Raw genomic sequence first — 13,951 nt, 5'->3', positions numbered from 1 at the left:
CTTGTATTATCCATCATACTCATGCTGGGTACATGGCAAGGCTAATAGGTGTTTGATGGGGTTGGGGCTCATAGTGGCCCACTAGCTTAGCTTCTTAAAAAACTGTTGTCTTTGAGAAACTTATGTGAGTTAGGTCCTGGCGTCGGTCCTGATCAGGCTTCCATGCCTTCGTACATCTTTTTCCTTGGCCAGTTCTTATCACGACCCACCCCTTTAGCGCGCAACCATGTCTGGTCTGCTTAGCAAATGCCCACTCTAAAGTGAAGACTGTTGAAACGTGTTGGTCTCTGTTAAACCTGCCCTGACCACTCACTCCCACCCTCTTGTACCTAACTCACCCCCTGCGACTGCAATACTGTTTTCATATCTACCTTCCTAATTAGAGTGAAGACACGAATGATCTTTGTATCTTCAGTGCCTAGAGCAGTGTCTGGTGCACGATTGATGTTCAATAAATGATAGGACAAAGAGCTGTCATAGATCTTGTCATTCCATTCCGAGGAAGCCCAGCTTTTGAAAAGCCATCATTTACCAAGCTCTTCACCTAGAATTCATACTGCAGTAGGTGCTAGGGAATTCAATCAATTTATCATCCCTCTAATCATAATATGTATGTAGATCCTGTTCTTTAACTGGCAGTCACAGAACAAAGCTCACTCAAATTCACAGAAAGTGGAAGAAAATTTTCCAATAAGACGACTTTCTGAACAACAGAGCTGTAGGAATATGGTTCTCAAAGCCTTTAGCAATACAAAGTTCTGTGCCTATCCTGTTTCTGACATAAAATTCTTATTCTTTTAAACAAGTGTTTACTTTTTTAAAATATAAAAGTACTCCATGCTCATTAAAGAAAAATTGCAAAATAGAGAAAAGTAGAAGAGGAAAAAACAGTTTTCAATCAGAGTCTCACTATGTAAATAGTGAGTCTGTAACATTTTGGGGTATGAATTACTCTTATGAATTACTTATGGAATTTAATAAAAACCAGACGACAGCTCATGCTGTCTGCTAAAATCAGAGCCAGCTCCCACAAAAAATACATAGGTGGATTTCATAGTTGGTTGCTGCAGCGCACATGTAGGGAGCGCCTGTAGGCACACCCTGGTAAGCTGCCCTGGGTGGGGGAGATGAATTAACGGAAAGGGTGAATTAGCATGGTTGGGTGCCTTTGCTTGTTCCTGTGGAGCTTTGTAAACTGCGAACCACTTTTCTGTTCTCCTCAAATTGCCTGAAGTCACAACAAGCCTCCGGCTGCAGTTCCTTCCAGCTCCTATTCATGCAATTACTGGTTGATCCTTTCATGCTGCAGTGATGGTCATGAGGCCCTTCCTAAAACATCGAGGGCCTCCCTAACAGCCCCACCACTCGTTTCCTTGACTGAACTAGCCTTGAGCTGCCGTAGTACTTGAACTCTAGCACCCAGCAAAACACACTTCCTTGGACTCTTAGCAGCAACCCTACACTCTCTCTTGCTAGTGTAATGGGACTAACAACTCACCAGAATAGAAAGATCATGGCAGAAAGATGACACCTTGTTGAAGTAAATGAACAGATAGAGTCAGCTTTAAGCTTGAGGAGAGTAGACAATCAGGATGCCTTGACAGGTGCCTTGGCACTCCCTCTTCTTCGTGGAATGATCAACTCTGAGAAGAGCATACATTCATTCTGGACACTGCAATGGATTTTTACATGTGCATATATATATTTGTTTTATTTAATGTAAAAAATATTTCTGGGCCCAGAATAATGAATCAGCACTGTAATTGAATAAGTTGTATCTGCTTTTTGTTTGTTTGTTTTTGCCAGGCACTGAGTTGGTTGCTGAGGATACAAAGATACATATGACAGTCCAGCTAGGGAGACAACCATGCACCTTCGTGGAAGGAAAGGAATGTAATACTTATTGAATGCTTACTCTGTGCTTGACATTGTGCTTGGTGGTTTGTTTGTTTTTTTGGGGTTTTTTTTAAATTAACACATTTAATCTTAGCAAAGTGTGAATTAAATAGTATTTCTTGTCATTTTATGATACAAGAAACTGAGGCTCAGGGAACTATTTAATGTCCTATCTCACACTGCTGGAATCTTGAACAAAAACTCAACTCCCACATCCAAGTCACAGGGAGCACAGGGAGAAGCATTTCAGCGCAGTGGGCAGGGCTTGGGTATGGCCTCCTGGTCGGCTTTGCCTTGCGTTCTGAGTCGGCCATGAGTCTAGAGACACACCTCCGCGGAGAAGCTGCGTCAGCTGCAGCAGGGCTGTCAGGTGGGACTATTCCTCTGCTTTGCAGACCTCTAGTTTTGAAGGAGGCATTTAAATTCTGTCCTTCCAGCTAAGCATCAGTCCTACTATCTCTTTCCCTGACAATGCAAAGAAGGGAGTAGTGGACTGAATTTGATGTGTAGATTCAATGAACCTGTGCTATTACCAGTCGTGTGGCCTCAGGTACCTGTCTTGATATTTTTGAGCTCTGGTTCCTACCTAACCCATACAATGACACAATGGCTACCTTACAGGGTTATGCTCATTTTTTGAGATGTAAGAAGTGGTGGCTCACACAGCACGGGGAATATTTCAATGCTCTTTAAGCACTAGCTCTTGTCCCTTCATTGCTTTCCAGGCTCCACTAGCACAGACCTATATATGGTCAGCACTGTTCCATGTCCTAAAATGCTCTCCATTTTTTCTGTGTGTTTTAATCTTTGTCCCCCCAACCCATTCCCTCCTCTACAAGTTGGCCTTTAAGTTCTTTGAGGGAAAAGACTATGTCACATATTAATACCTTTCAGAGTGTGTGACCCATAACAAACATCCAAAAATTTTTTTTGATTGATTGATTGTTTTGTTTATATCACATTCTGTTTGCTAAATGATGTGCTAGCAGTGGTGTACTGGAGCCAGCTCAGAATGGCTTGTGAGAGCCAGGTTAAATTTTCAGGAAATTTTCGAGCTGGTTGTTAAATGGTGGGTAGCTTAAATTTTGCTATGGTAGGAGTATTTACACCATAGAAATTGGCAAACACTACAAATCAGGGCTTTGTTCCCTTCTCACCCCAAACACACACAGAGAGCCAGTTGTGTGCCAGGTTTCTTGATAGTCTAATATCTGGTGCATCATCATTTACAACAAGCTTCCAGATGATAGCTTGATTTCACCAGAGCAGAAGCCTGTAGAATATCTTAAGACTCCCTAGAATAACAGGATTTCCAGCCTTAGAATTGGAAATTTAAAGATCTTACTTAGGGCAGCCGGATGGCTCAGTTGTTTAGAGTGCGAGCTCTGAACAACAGGGTTGCCAGTTCAATTCCCACATGGGCCAGTGAGCTCTGCCCTCCACAACTAGATTGAAGACAACTAGATTGAAGACAAATGAGCTGCCTCTGAGCTTCCAGAGGGGTGATCCGCCAGATGGCCCAGTTGGTTAGAGCGTGAGCTCTTAACAACAAGGTTGCCAGTTCAATTCCTGCATGGGATGGTAGGCTGCGCCCCCCGCAACTAAAGATTGAAAATGGCAACTGGATTTGGAGCTGAGCTGCACCCTCCACAACTAGATGGGGGATGACTTGGAGCTGATGGGCCATGGAGAAACACACTGTTCTCCAATATTCCCCTATAAAAATTTAAAAAAAGGATGTTACTTAATTTAACCTCTCTTCTAATGTAGAAGTATCTTCTTTACCATTCCTGACCATCTGGCATCTACAGAACAGCTTTAAGGCTAGGAAGCTCATTTGTTATCTTCCAGGTAGCCTTTTCCATGAGAGCTCCAAGATTGTTCAAAAATTCTTCTTTATAATGATCTGTTCCTACCTTTTCTGTAACTTCACCAATTGTTCTTGGATCTGCCTGTTTTTTGTAGCAAAGCAAAATGTGTACACACTCTCCAAGTGATAACATTGAGACAGCAGCTACCATGTCACTCACTGTCAGCGCGCCTCTTTGTCAGGCAGTTTGGCTTTCCTTTCCCATTAAGACCGCCTCACCATTGTGGTTGTCCAGAACAGAACAAAATATTCTAGATTTGGCCAGTTCAGTACAATAAAGTGAGACTACTACTTTCTATGATATTTTCCTACAAGCATATTACACATTTAGTTTGTGTTGTACTTAAAAAATATTAATTCTTTTCATGGGCATCATTTTCAAGCTGGGCCACCTTAGTGCTGTACCAACACAGTTCACTTTATGAACGCAGCATTTTACATTTATGGTGGTTATATGTCAAATTCTCATTATTGATACATTATTTACTGACTACTGATTTTAGTATCCATCATAGTCATTTAATTAATTTTTTAGTTTTGTGACCTATCTTATTGACCTTCCTATAGATAGGTTTTCAAGACTAAACAAAAAATTCAGCCATTGTGGTTTTACCTAATTACAATTACCCAATAAAACTTTCTGAAATCTGACTCCAAGGATGTCATAAGAAGTCTTGTCCAATAATTTGCGGAAATCAGGCATGGTTATATAATTCCCTAGATTTGTCAGTCCAGTCACTTAATCAAAAATGGTACTGAATTTAATGTGGTATGCCTTGTTTTTAGTGGACTCAGTTTCTTGTAATCATCCACTTGTTTCCTAATTTGATTCTAAATGTTGAATTTAATAATTGATTCTAGAACTTTGTCCTCAGAAAAAACTTACCAATCAGTAGTTTCTCATAGCCTCATTTTCCAGTTTGTTGAAGTTCAGTATGACATTTTCTTTTTTTCTTCAACTTTTTATAAAGCAAGCTTTATTAACCTTTCTAATATTTTTTATTGTATTAGTTTCAGGTGTACAACATAGTGACTTAACATTTATATAACTTACAAGGTGATTACCCCGATAAACCTAGTACCCATCTGGCACCATACACAGTTATTGCAATATTATTGACTGTATGCTTTATGCTATACTTTACATTCCCGTGACTATTTTGTCACTACCAATTTGTATTTCTTAATATCTTTCCCTTTTTCATTCATCTCCCCAAACCCCTACCATCTGGCAACCCTCAAAATATTCTCTGTATCTATGAGTTTGTTTCTGTTTTGTTTGTTCATTTATTTTGTTCTTTAGTTTCCACATATAAGTGAAATCATATGGCATTTGTCTTTCTCTGTCCGACTTACTACACTCAGCACAATACCCTCTAGCTCCATCCATGTTGTAGCAGATGGCAAGATTTCATTCTTTTTTATGGCTGAGTAATATTCCATTGTATATACATACCATCTCTTTTATCAGTTCATCCACTGATGGACTCCCAGGATGCCTCCGTATCTTAGATATTATAATGTTGCAATGAACATATGGATGCATGTGTTCCTTCAAAGTAGTGTTTTGTTTTGCTTTGGATGAATACACAGAAGTGGGATTAATGGATCCTTTTGTGTCTCTTATAGACCTTGTTTTAAGTCTATATTGTCTGGTATAAGTATTGCTACTCCAGCTTTTTCTTTTTTCATTTCCATTTTCATGAAATATCTTTTTCCATCCCTTTACTTTCAGTCTGTGTGTGTCTTCCAATCTGAAGTGAGTCTCTTGTAGGCAGCATGTGTATGAGTCTTGTTTTTTAATCCATTCAGCCACCCTTTTGATTAGAGCATTTAATCCATTTACATTGAAAGTAATTGATAGATATGTAGTTATTGCCATTTTATTATTCATATTTTTCAATCTTTTTGTTTTTCTTCTTCTTAAAGAAGTCCCTCTAACCTTTCTTGTAATGCTGGTTTGGTGGTGATGAACTCCTTCAGTATTTTCTTATATGGGAAGCTATTCATCTCTCCTTCGATTCTAAATGATAGCTTTGCTGGGCAGAGCAATCTTGGTTGTAGGGCCTCACTTTTCATCACTTTGAATATTTCAGGCCAATTCTTTCTGGCCTGCAAAGTTTCTGTTGACAAATTAGCTGACAGTCTTATTAGGAGCCCCTTTGTAGGTAACTAACTACTTTGCTCTTGCTGCTTTTCAGATTTTTCTCTTTGTTTTTAAACTTTAGCATTTTAATTATGATGTGTCTTGGTGTGGGCCTCTTTGGGTTCATCATGTTTGTGCTTCCTGGACTTGTATGTCTATTTTCTTCACAAGGTTAGAAAAGTTTTCCATCACTATTTTTTTAAATAGGTTTTTAATTCCTGCTCTCTGTCTTCTTTTTTTGGTACCTCCATGATGTGAATGTTGGTATGCTTGATGTTGTCCCAGAGGCCCCTTAAACTATCCTCATTTTTTTTAAATTGTTTTTTCTTTTTGCTGTTTTGATTGGGTGTTTTCTGCTATCTTATCTTCTAAACCACTGATTCGATCCTCTGCTTCATCTTGTCTACTTTTGATTCCTTCTGATAACATATTCTTTATTTCAGTTATTGTATTTTTCATTTTTGACAGGTTCTTTTTTATATTTTCTATCTCCATTTTTATGTTTTCTATCTCTTTGTTGAAGTTCTCACTGAGATCATTGAACATCTTTATAGCCAGTGTTTTGAACTCTGCATCTGGTAAATTGCTTATCTCCATTTTGTTTAGTTTAGTGTGTGTGTTTTTCTGGAGCTTTGTTCTCTTCTTTTATTTGGGACATATTTCTTTGTCCCCCACCCCCATTTCAACTGCCTTCTTATGTTTGTTTCTATTTATTAGGTAGAACTGCCATGTCTCCCTGTATTAGTGGAGTGCCCTTATATAGTAAGTGTGCTGTAGGGCCCAGTGCTGCAGACTTCTTGGTTATCTGAGCTGGGTGCTCCAAGTGTGGGTTGTGTGTGCCCTCCTGTTGTAATTGAGCCGTGGTTTCGCTTCGTGCATCAATGGAAGTTATTGAACCTTGGGCTGATTGGTTGTGAGGAGTGGCAGTGACTACAGTAGAGGAGCTATTATGCAGGGACTGACCCCTCAGAGCAGGATTTACTTTAGCAGGGCTCTGGTGCCTGTCCAGTATGCTCTTTGGGTGTGTCATTTGTGGAGGCAGACAAATGGTGCTCCCAAAGCTGGCCACTGGCATGCTGCCACCAGGGCCTCCTGGGGGGGCCACACCATAGGCCAAGTTTAGTCACAGCCTATGTCCTGCCCAGGGCTGCCTAAAATGATCCACAAATCAATCTGCAAATGACTACCACCTGCACTGGGCTTGGAGGTGCCTGGGAGAGGCTAAGCTATGACCCAAGGCCTGCTGATGCTAATGCTGGACTTGGGGCTACTTAGGAAGAGGTGTGGGACGTGCCAAGGTCAGATACTGCTTGTTTGTGAACATTTGAGAGATTTTAGGAAAGTCCACAGCATGAGCCAAAACAGTCCATTTGTATGGAAAGTGACTTGGGTGGGCCTGCAAGTTGGGTGGGGTGGGGTGTCATGGAATCACCAGGGGTCAGCCTGGTTGATGGAGACTCAGTTATGGTGCCAACCTAAGTCTGCATACTGGGAAAGTGGGTGCTCAACAGAGGAACAATGGCTTCTGCCAGCGCTTCTATCTGGGAGAAGGCTACCCCTCCAGCCCTCACCCTGCAACCAGACAACTCAGTTCCTCCCTGAATGTCACTGGTGCCTTTTGAGCTGCTGCCCCAGCACTGAAGCCTAGAGTGAGTGAGTCTATCAGCAAGTAAGTCTGGGTGTGTGCATGTTAAGAAGAGCACCTAGGACTCCAGCAGCCAAACCGGCACTCTCAGCCCCAATCTCTGCTGGTTTTCACAGCCAGAAGTTGTGGGGACTTCTCTTCCTAGCTCTGGAATCCTGGGTTGGGAAACCTGGTGTGGGATTGAAATCTGTCGCTCCTCAGCAGAGACCTCTGCAGCTGATATATCCCTCTTGATTTTTACCTGCCACTGGGTGTGGGACAAGCTCATTCAGCATCTCCGCCTCTCCTACCTGTCTCAATGTGGCTTCGTCTGTATATCCTTAGTTATCAGGATTTCTATTCAGCTAGACTTCAGGCAATTCTCAATGATGGTTGTTCTGTAGTTTAGTTATAATTTTGAAGTGGTTATGAGAGGGTGCAAACAGCATTTGCCTACTTCACCATCTTGACGGGAAACTGACATTTTCTTAATACTTCTTTTGATACTGCTCCTGTTTCCTTTGATGTCACATGGATTCCCAGTCATGGAATTCTTGCAAGTCCTAGTCTTTTCCTGTTAAATAATTTGTCTGGTCCTTTAGTGCACTGCTGTCCAATAGAAACCTGATACAAACCACAAAGGTGAGCCACTTGTATAATTTAAAAATTTCTAATAAGCACATTAAAGAGTAAAAAGAAACAGGTAAAATTAATTTGAACCTTGTATCTTTAAATTATTATCATTTCAACATATAATCTATATAAAATTAATGAGATATTTAAACTTTGTATACTAACTCTTCCAAATCTAGTGTGTGTTTTACACAAACAGTAAATCTTAATATGTACTAGCCACATTTCAAGTGTTCAAAGCCACATGTAGCTAGCAATTATATTGAATTATGGAGGTATAGACTTATATTGATTTCAAGTGCTGGACATTATTGTTATTATAATTATTGATATTATTCATTCTTTTATCTTGTACTTCATTCCAATTTTCATAATATTTATTCTTTCCTTTTCAGCATGAAGGCCTCACTCATAGTCAAGAAGGCAAGAGCTAAATAGGGGTGGAGTGGCCTTGCTTTCTCTTTGTCTGTTAATATTAACGAGGGTGGCTTTTACAGTTAAGAACCATAAAGAAAGCTCGTTAAGGGCAACAACATCCCCTAGCACACAACTCTCTCTAGAACCACAAAATGGGTATGTTACAGAGGCCTGGGAGCTAATTCTCTCCAGATGTTTGCAAAGCGAGCAAAACCAAAAGGTGGAAACTGAAATTACTAAACACTTAATAAGGAGCTGATGGAACCAAGGCCCCAGGGTTGGCTCAGCAATAAGTAAAACACAGAGACCCCGTTTGTTCAGAGGAACTTCAAAGCCCCCTATAAACTCCCAGGAAAGGTGAGAGGCAAAAACGCTACAGAGAACCTAGCATTCCTACAAAGTCAAACTGGAGACTAACTTGAGATGCTTCCCCTGGTGCTTAAGAAGAAGACTAAGGGGCAGGTCTGGTGAGCAGATGTTGGACTTTTGTTTACGCCCATTCTTACATACAGTATGTGCATGTCGGATATAGGCGTTTCTCTAGCTAAGCCAAAGGGGAAAAACCAATTAAACATCAGTTTAAAAAAAAAAAAGAAAGAGAAAATGCCTTTTCTGTACTAAGTATTGCTCTTCACCAAAACCATAAAATTGCTAATGAGACACAGCAGATCCACATAAAGTTGGTTATATTTATCTTCATTTTTTTCTTCTTTCCCTCCCTTTAATAGTGGGATGAATAGCATGGAGTTTGGGCTAAGATCATACTTAAAGAGGAGGAAGAAGAACTAATTCATCAAATGTGGTATCAATAGAAAGTCTGATAAGTTACCTCTTTGGTCACCAGTTACCTGGCAGGAGAAAGGCTTCCAGGATTCAATCCTGTAACTGTTTTTGTTTCTTTAATTCCATTGTTAATCACTGTGACCTGCCAGGTGTATGTGTTGTTTGCCTTTAATATCTTTCTTTGAGGTTCAAAGAAAGTGAATCAATGGCAGCCCAAAAGGAAACAAGAAAAGTGATCAAAAGTGACCCCATCACCTAAGCAAAATAGCTGCCATAGAGGAAGGTGGAGAATGACTCTCATTAAATAGTTACTAAGGGAGTGAAAAACAGACAGTCCTGGTGTTTTTAGAAATTGAAACAAAATCCCATCTTCCCCTTGGAGAAGTGTGTCCACTGTCTCCCTCCCTTCCTCCCTCCCTTCCTTTCTCTCTCTCTCTCTCTCTCTCTCTCTCTCTCTCTCTCTCTCTCTCTCTCTCTTTTTCATAATAGAATTATGTAGCATTACATCCAGAATATAATGGTTAGTTATATGCATAGTATCTTTGGACTGAAGTACATCTAGTTTGGATTCTCAGCTCAGCTATCAACTAAAATATGTATGCAAAATGCTTACCTCTTATAGCCCTGGCACAAGGTAAGAGATAACTAATGGTACCCAAGGTGATAGCCTATTTATTATTCACTATCCTGGGCTTCCATTCAGCTCTCTTTCTGCAGGAAGATGTTCCTTTTTTTATTCACAGACTTAGTAGATTCCATGATTTGCAGACAGATCATTTTCCTTCTTAACCTCCAAAAGGTGAGTTCATCAAGGTTTGTTCCTTGTGCTAGTTCTCCTCATACAGAAAAAGGACTGTTTCAACTGAGTCATCTGTTCGGTGAGTTTCTTGGCTCCGAGCATTTGCTTGAAGTGTGGCTCTAACAAATGGTTTTCTGAGATGGATCATTGGCTAAGGAACCATGTGTTATCCTGTACCCATGCATCCCTCAGTACTTCTCAGTACTTTTGTGCAAATGATCAATCACCATAATAAAGCATTTCATAAAGTCATGATTCAACAAGAAAAAGATAAATGTAAACACTATACAGACAAACACCGTGAGGAGAAACATCTGGATGTCCATGGCTGTTTCCTGTTGAGAGAGTTTGGGAACTTGGGGATTTTAACAGTTGGACAGGGCTAATTTTGGAAACTACTTCATATTTGTATAAAAAAGAAAAGCACACATTTATTACACTTCACTCATCAGATGAGGGAAGTTGGCGGTTAACTTCCCAGGCCTCACTGAGAACAAAAGGAATTAAATTGGAAATGGCGCAGAGGGTTTTCCTTCCCTTTCCACTCTCTCATTCTAGGGCACCTCTTCTTCATCATGCCTTTGTTTTCCTTGATTTCTTCCTTTCCTTCTTACATTCAGTTTCTTCTTAGTTTCCAGAAATCTCAACTTTGAAATTTGGCTTTGCCATTGACTGGCTAGTTGATTTTAGCCAAAATCTATTAATCTGTTTAAGTCTCAGTTTCCTTTTTTGAAAACCAAATTAATAACAATAGTAGTAGTAATAATAATAAGTACTCATCTACGAATTTCACAGGATTGTATACATCAAATCTCCTCCCCCTCCTTCCGGTTCCCAGAACATTTAATGTTCTTTCTTGCATCTATATATTTTAATATTAATACTAGGTTTCCCTCTTTCTATCCCTAGAAAACAGTAACTCATCCTTTTTGAGGCAGCCCAAATATTACTGATGCTGTGAGAGATTCTCTGTCTCTCTCTCACAGATATTAAAAATAATATTTCAAAGCACATTTAGTAGCATGGGAAATTTTGCTACATATTTTTAAGTAAGAGAAAGCAAGTTATAAATGAACACAATCCAAGTTTGGTAAAATATTTCATGTATACATATTTAAATTTATTTGACAAGATGATACATGGGACTCTTGTCCTGGACTCCAGCCTTCAACTGCAAAGGTGAAAGAACCCTCACATTCTAAGGAGGAGATGCTAGGTACATAATTGCAGATGGTATTAAATGGTAGACCAGATAGTCTTGTAACACCCCACCACTCCGATCAGCCTACATAAGAAAAGACAAGAAATCCGAACTAAATTTGCTTAAATAGAAACTTTGTACTAATGAAACGTTGGTTGAATAGGGACTCTTGTGTCATCCCTCCTCCGTTCCCCATCAGTTACACACCTCTCAGGCCACATGAAAGTAGCTCTAAGTAAACAATTTCAAGAAATCAGGGCTACCTACACAGAAGGGGTCCTGCTTTTCCACTCTTTGCTAGATGCTGGCTGAGTTATAGATACTCCCGGGCTCATGGAGGTGCTGCTCCCAAACAAAGCAGAGTGAGAAAGTTCTTGGGAGCTTGACAAGTTCTCCCTTCCCTAGAGAGTCCAGAGAGTTGTGCCTACTTCCTGTCTGAGCAGCCTGAAGGCGGGAGGCTGGAGGAGCCATGTGCAACAGCTGGGCAAGGAGAAAAAGCAGTAGAGGAGGAGTCTGACTCCACATTCGGTATGCAAGGGATGTCTGAGTTTTCCATGAGCCAAGAGGATATTTTGGAAGGTAACTTGATCTAAAGATCCTTGAAGGTCATCCCAGCAGAACATGATCGTAGGATAACTGCAAAAGTTGGGAGTGGAGGGCAGCAAAACATCAGACGGGGTGTGTGTCCTCACACTGATGTCAGGGAGCTGCGCAGTGTGTAGGTCCTCGGGTGTCTTCAAGAAATCCACAGACCCAACTCCCAGAGACCCCAGGTGTGGAAGCCTCCAATCGGACACAGGCAGTGCTAGTCAAGAGAGACCTAAAATATCAGCGGCAGCGGCTAAGAAAGGATATTTCTCGTTCTTCCTTTTTTCTTTCCTTCCACCCCAATTCTGGACAGCCAGTAGATGGAGGTGAGCAGACCAAGACATGTAGCTCCCACTTCCCTCTAAAAGTTCCTGACCATGATTCGGGCCTAGGTTGAGGGTTGCAAATTGGGGATATTGGGGAGAACAGAAGTTTTAAATTGGGAGTGAGATCGAAACTTTGATTTAGACTCAATAGAACTTGCCATTATAGCTTAGAATGACATGTTCCTTATGGATCCATTTTGTTCTCAAGATCCCATTCCTAATGATGGAGGGGGAAATCTTTAGACTTGTCAATGAAAGAGATGCAGCCTTTCTGTGCTTACCCAGAGACCAGTCCACATGGCATTGTTCTGGGTGCTTGTTGTAACTTAAAGGGAAGTTTTCACAATGTCTGGAGCTCTTGATATCCTGCAAATGAAGGAGAAGAATGTCTTCAAATTCCTTGCAGCAGGAACCCACTTAGGTGGCACCAACCTTGACTTCCAAATGGAACAGTACATCTACAAAGGACAGGTGATGGCATCTGGAGCACAAATCTGAAGGGTACCTAGGAGAAGCTCCTGCTGGTGGCTGTGTCAATGTTACCATTGAAAACCCGGCTGGTGTTAGTGTCATATCCTCCAGGAATACTGGCCAGCGAGCGGTGCTGAAGTTTGCTGCTGTCACTGGAGGCACTATTGCTGGACTTCACCTCCGTAACCTGCATTAACCGGATCCGGGCGGCCTTCTGGGAGCCACATCATCTGGCGGTCACCCATCCCAGGGCTGACCGCCAGCCTCTCACAGAGGCGTCTTATGTTAACCTGCCTACCAGTGCGTGACACAGACTCTCCTCTGCACTATGTGGACATTGCCATCCTATGCAACAAGGGAACTCGCTCAGTGGGTCTGATACGATGGACGCGGGTCCGGGAAGTTCTGCGCATGCGTGGTGCCATCCCTTGTGAACACCCGTGGGAGGCCATGCCTGATCTCTATGTCTTCAGGATCCTGAAGAGATTGAAAAGAAAGAGAAGGTTGCTGCTGGAAAAGGCCATGACCAAGGACGAATTCAGGGTGAATGGGCTGCTCCAGTTTCCTGCTGTTCAGCCAGAAGTCACAGGCTAGTCTGAAGGGGTGCGGGCGCCCTCTCTGCCTGCCCCGCAGTTCCCTACTGAAGACTGGAGTCCTCAGCCTGCTGCTGAAGACGGGGCTGCAGCTCCCACTGCTCAGGCCATTGGACGAGTAGGAGCAACACTGAGCGGCCTTAAGCTTTTCTTTCATAGACTCTTAAACAGAAAACAGAAATAAGGGGATGGAAAATAAACAGTTTCATATATATAAGAGCTAATGCAGTCTCTAGATTTAAAACTGTCCTAGGTAAATATTCAGTGGATTCTATTAATAGGATGATTAGGACTACATCTTCTTTCCCGAGTTATTTTCCCTTTTCCTTCTTATTTCTGTGATGGTGTCTGGGTTTAGGCAGAAGCTTACGTATCCTCTTCACAGTGGGAGGAGAAGTCCCTAATCCACTGTACTGTGTCCTCGTTTTGCAGGTGAGAAAGTAGAAGTTAAGTTGCCTGTAAAGGCGCACAGCTAGTGAGGGACAGGACCACCTCTGTGGTGAGCAGAGGTTGATATACATAAATGCAAGATCACCAGGTGAATGGATTAGGTAACTGACATGTCATCTTAGAAAAACGAGGAGCATGCTGGCTGGCTGGTTTG

At 41.4% G+C, this 13,951-nt stretch overlaps 1 pseudogene; it reads left to right on the top strand.

Moving 5' to 3' along the window:
• The first annotated feature begins 12,628 nt into the window (after positions 1 to 12,628).
• On the top strand, positions 12,629 to 13,531 carry LOC109446992 (small ribosomal subunit protein uS2B; annotated as a pseudogene).
• Positions 13,532 to 13,951: the final 420 nt, after the last annotated feature.

This window comes from Rhinolophus sinicus, linkage group LG06 (genome assembly GCF_036562045.2).
Source record: "Rhinolophus sinicus isolate RSC01 linkage group LG06, ASM3656204v1, whole genome shotgun sequence".
Classification (NCBI taxonomy): domain Eukaryota; kingdom Metazoa; phylum Chordata; class Mammalia; order Chiroptera; family Rhinolophidae; genus Rhinolophus; species Rhinolophus sinicus.
This window is presented reverse-complemented; position numbering and strand designations above follow the sequence as displayed.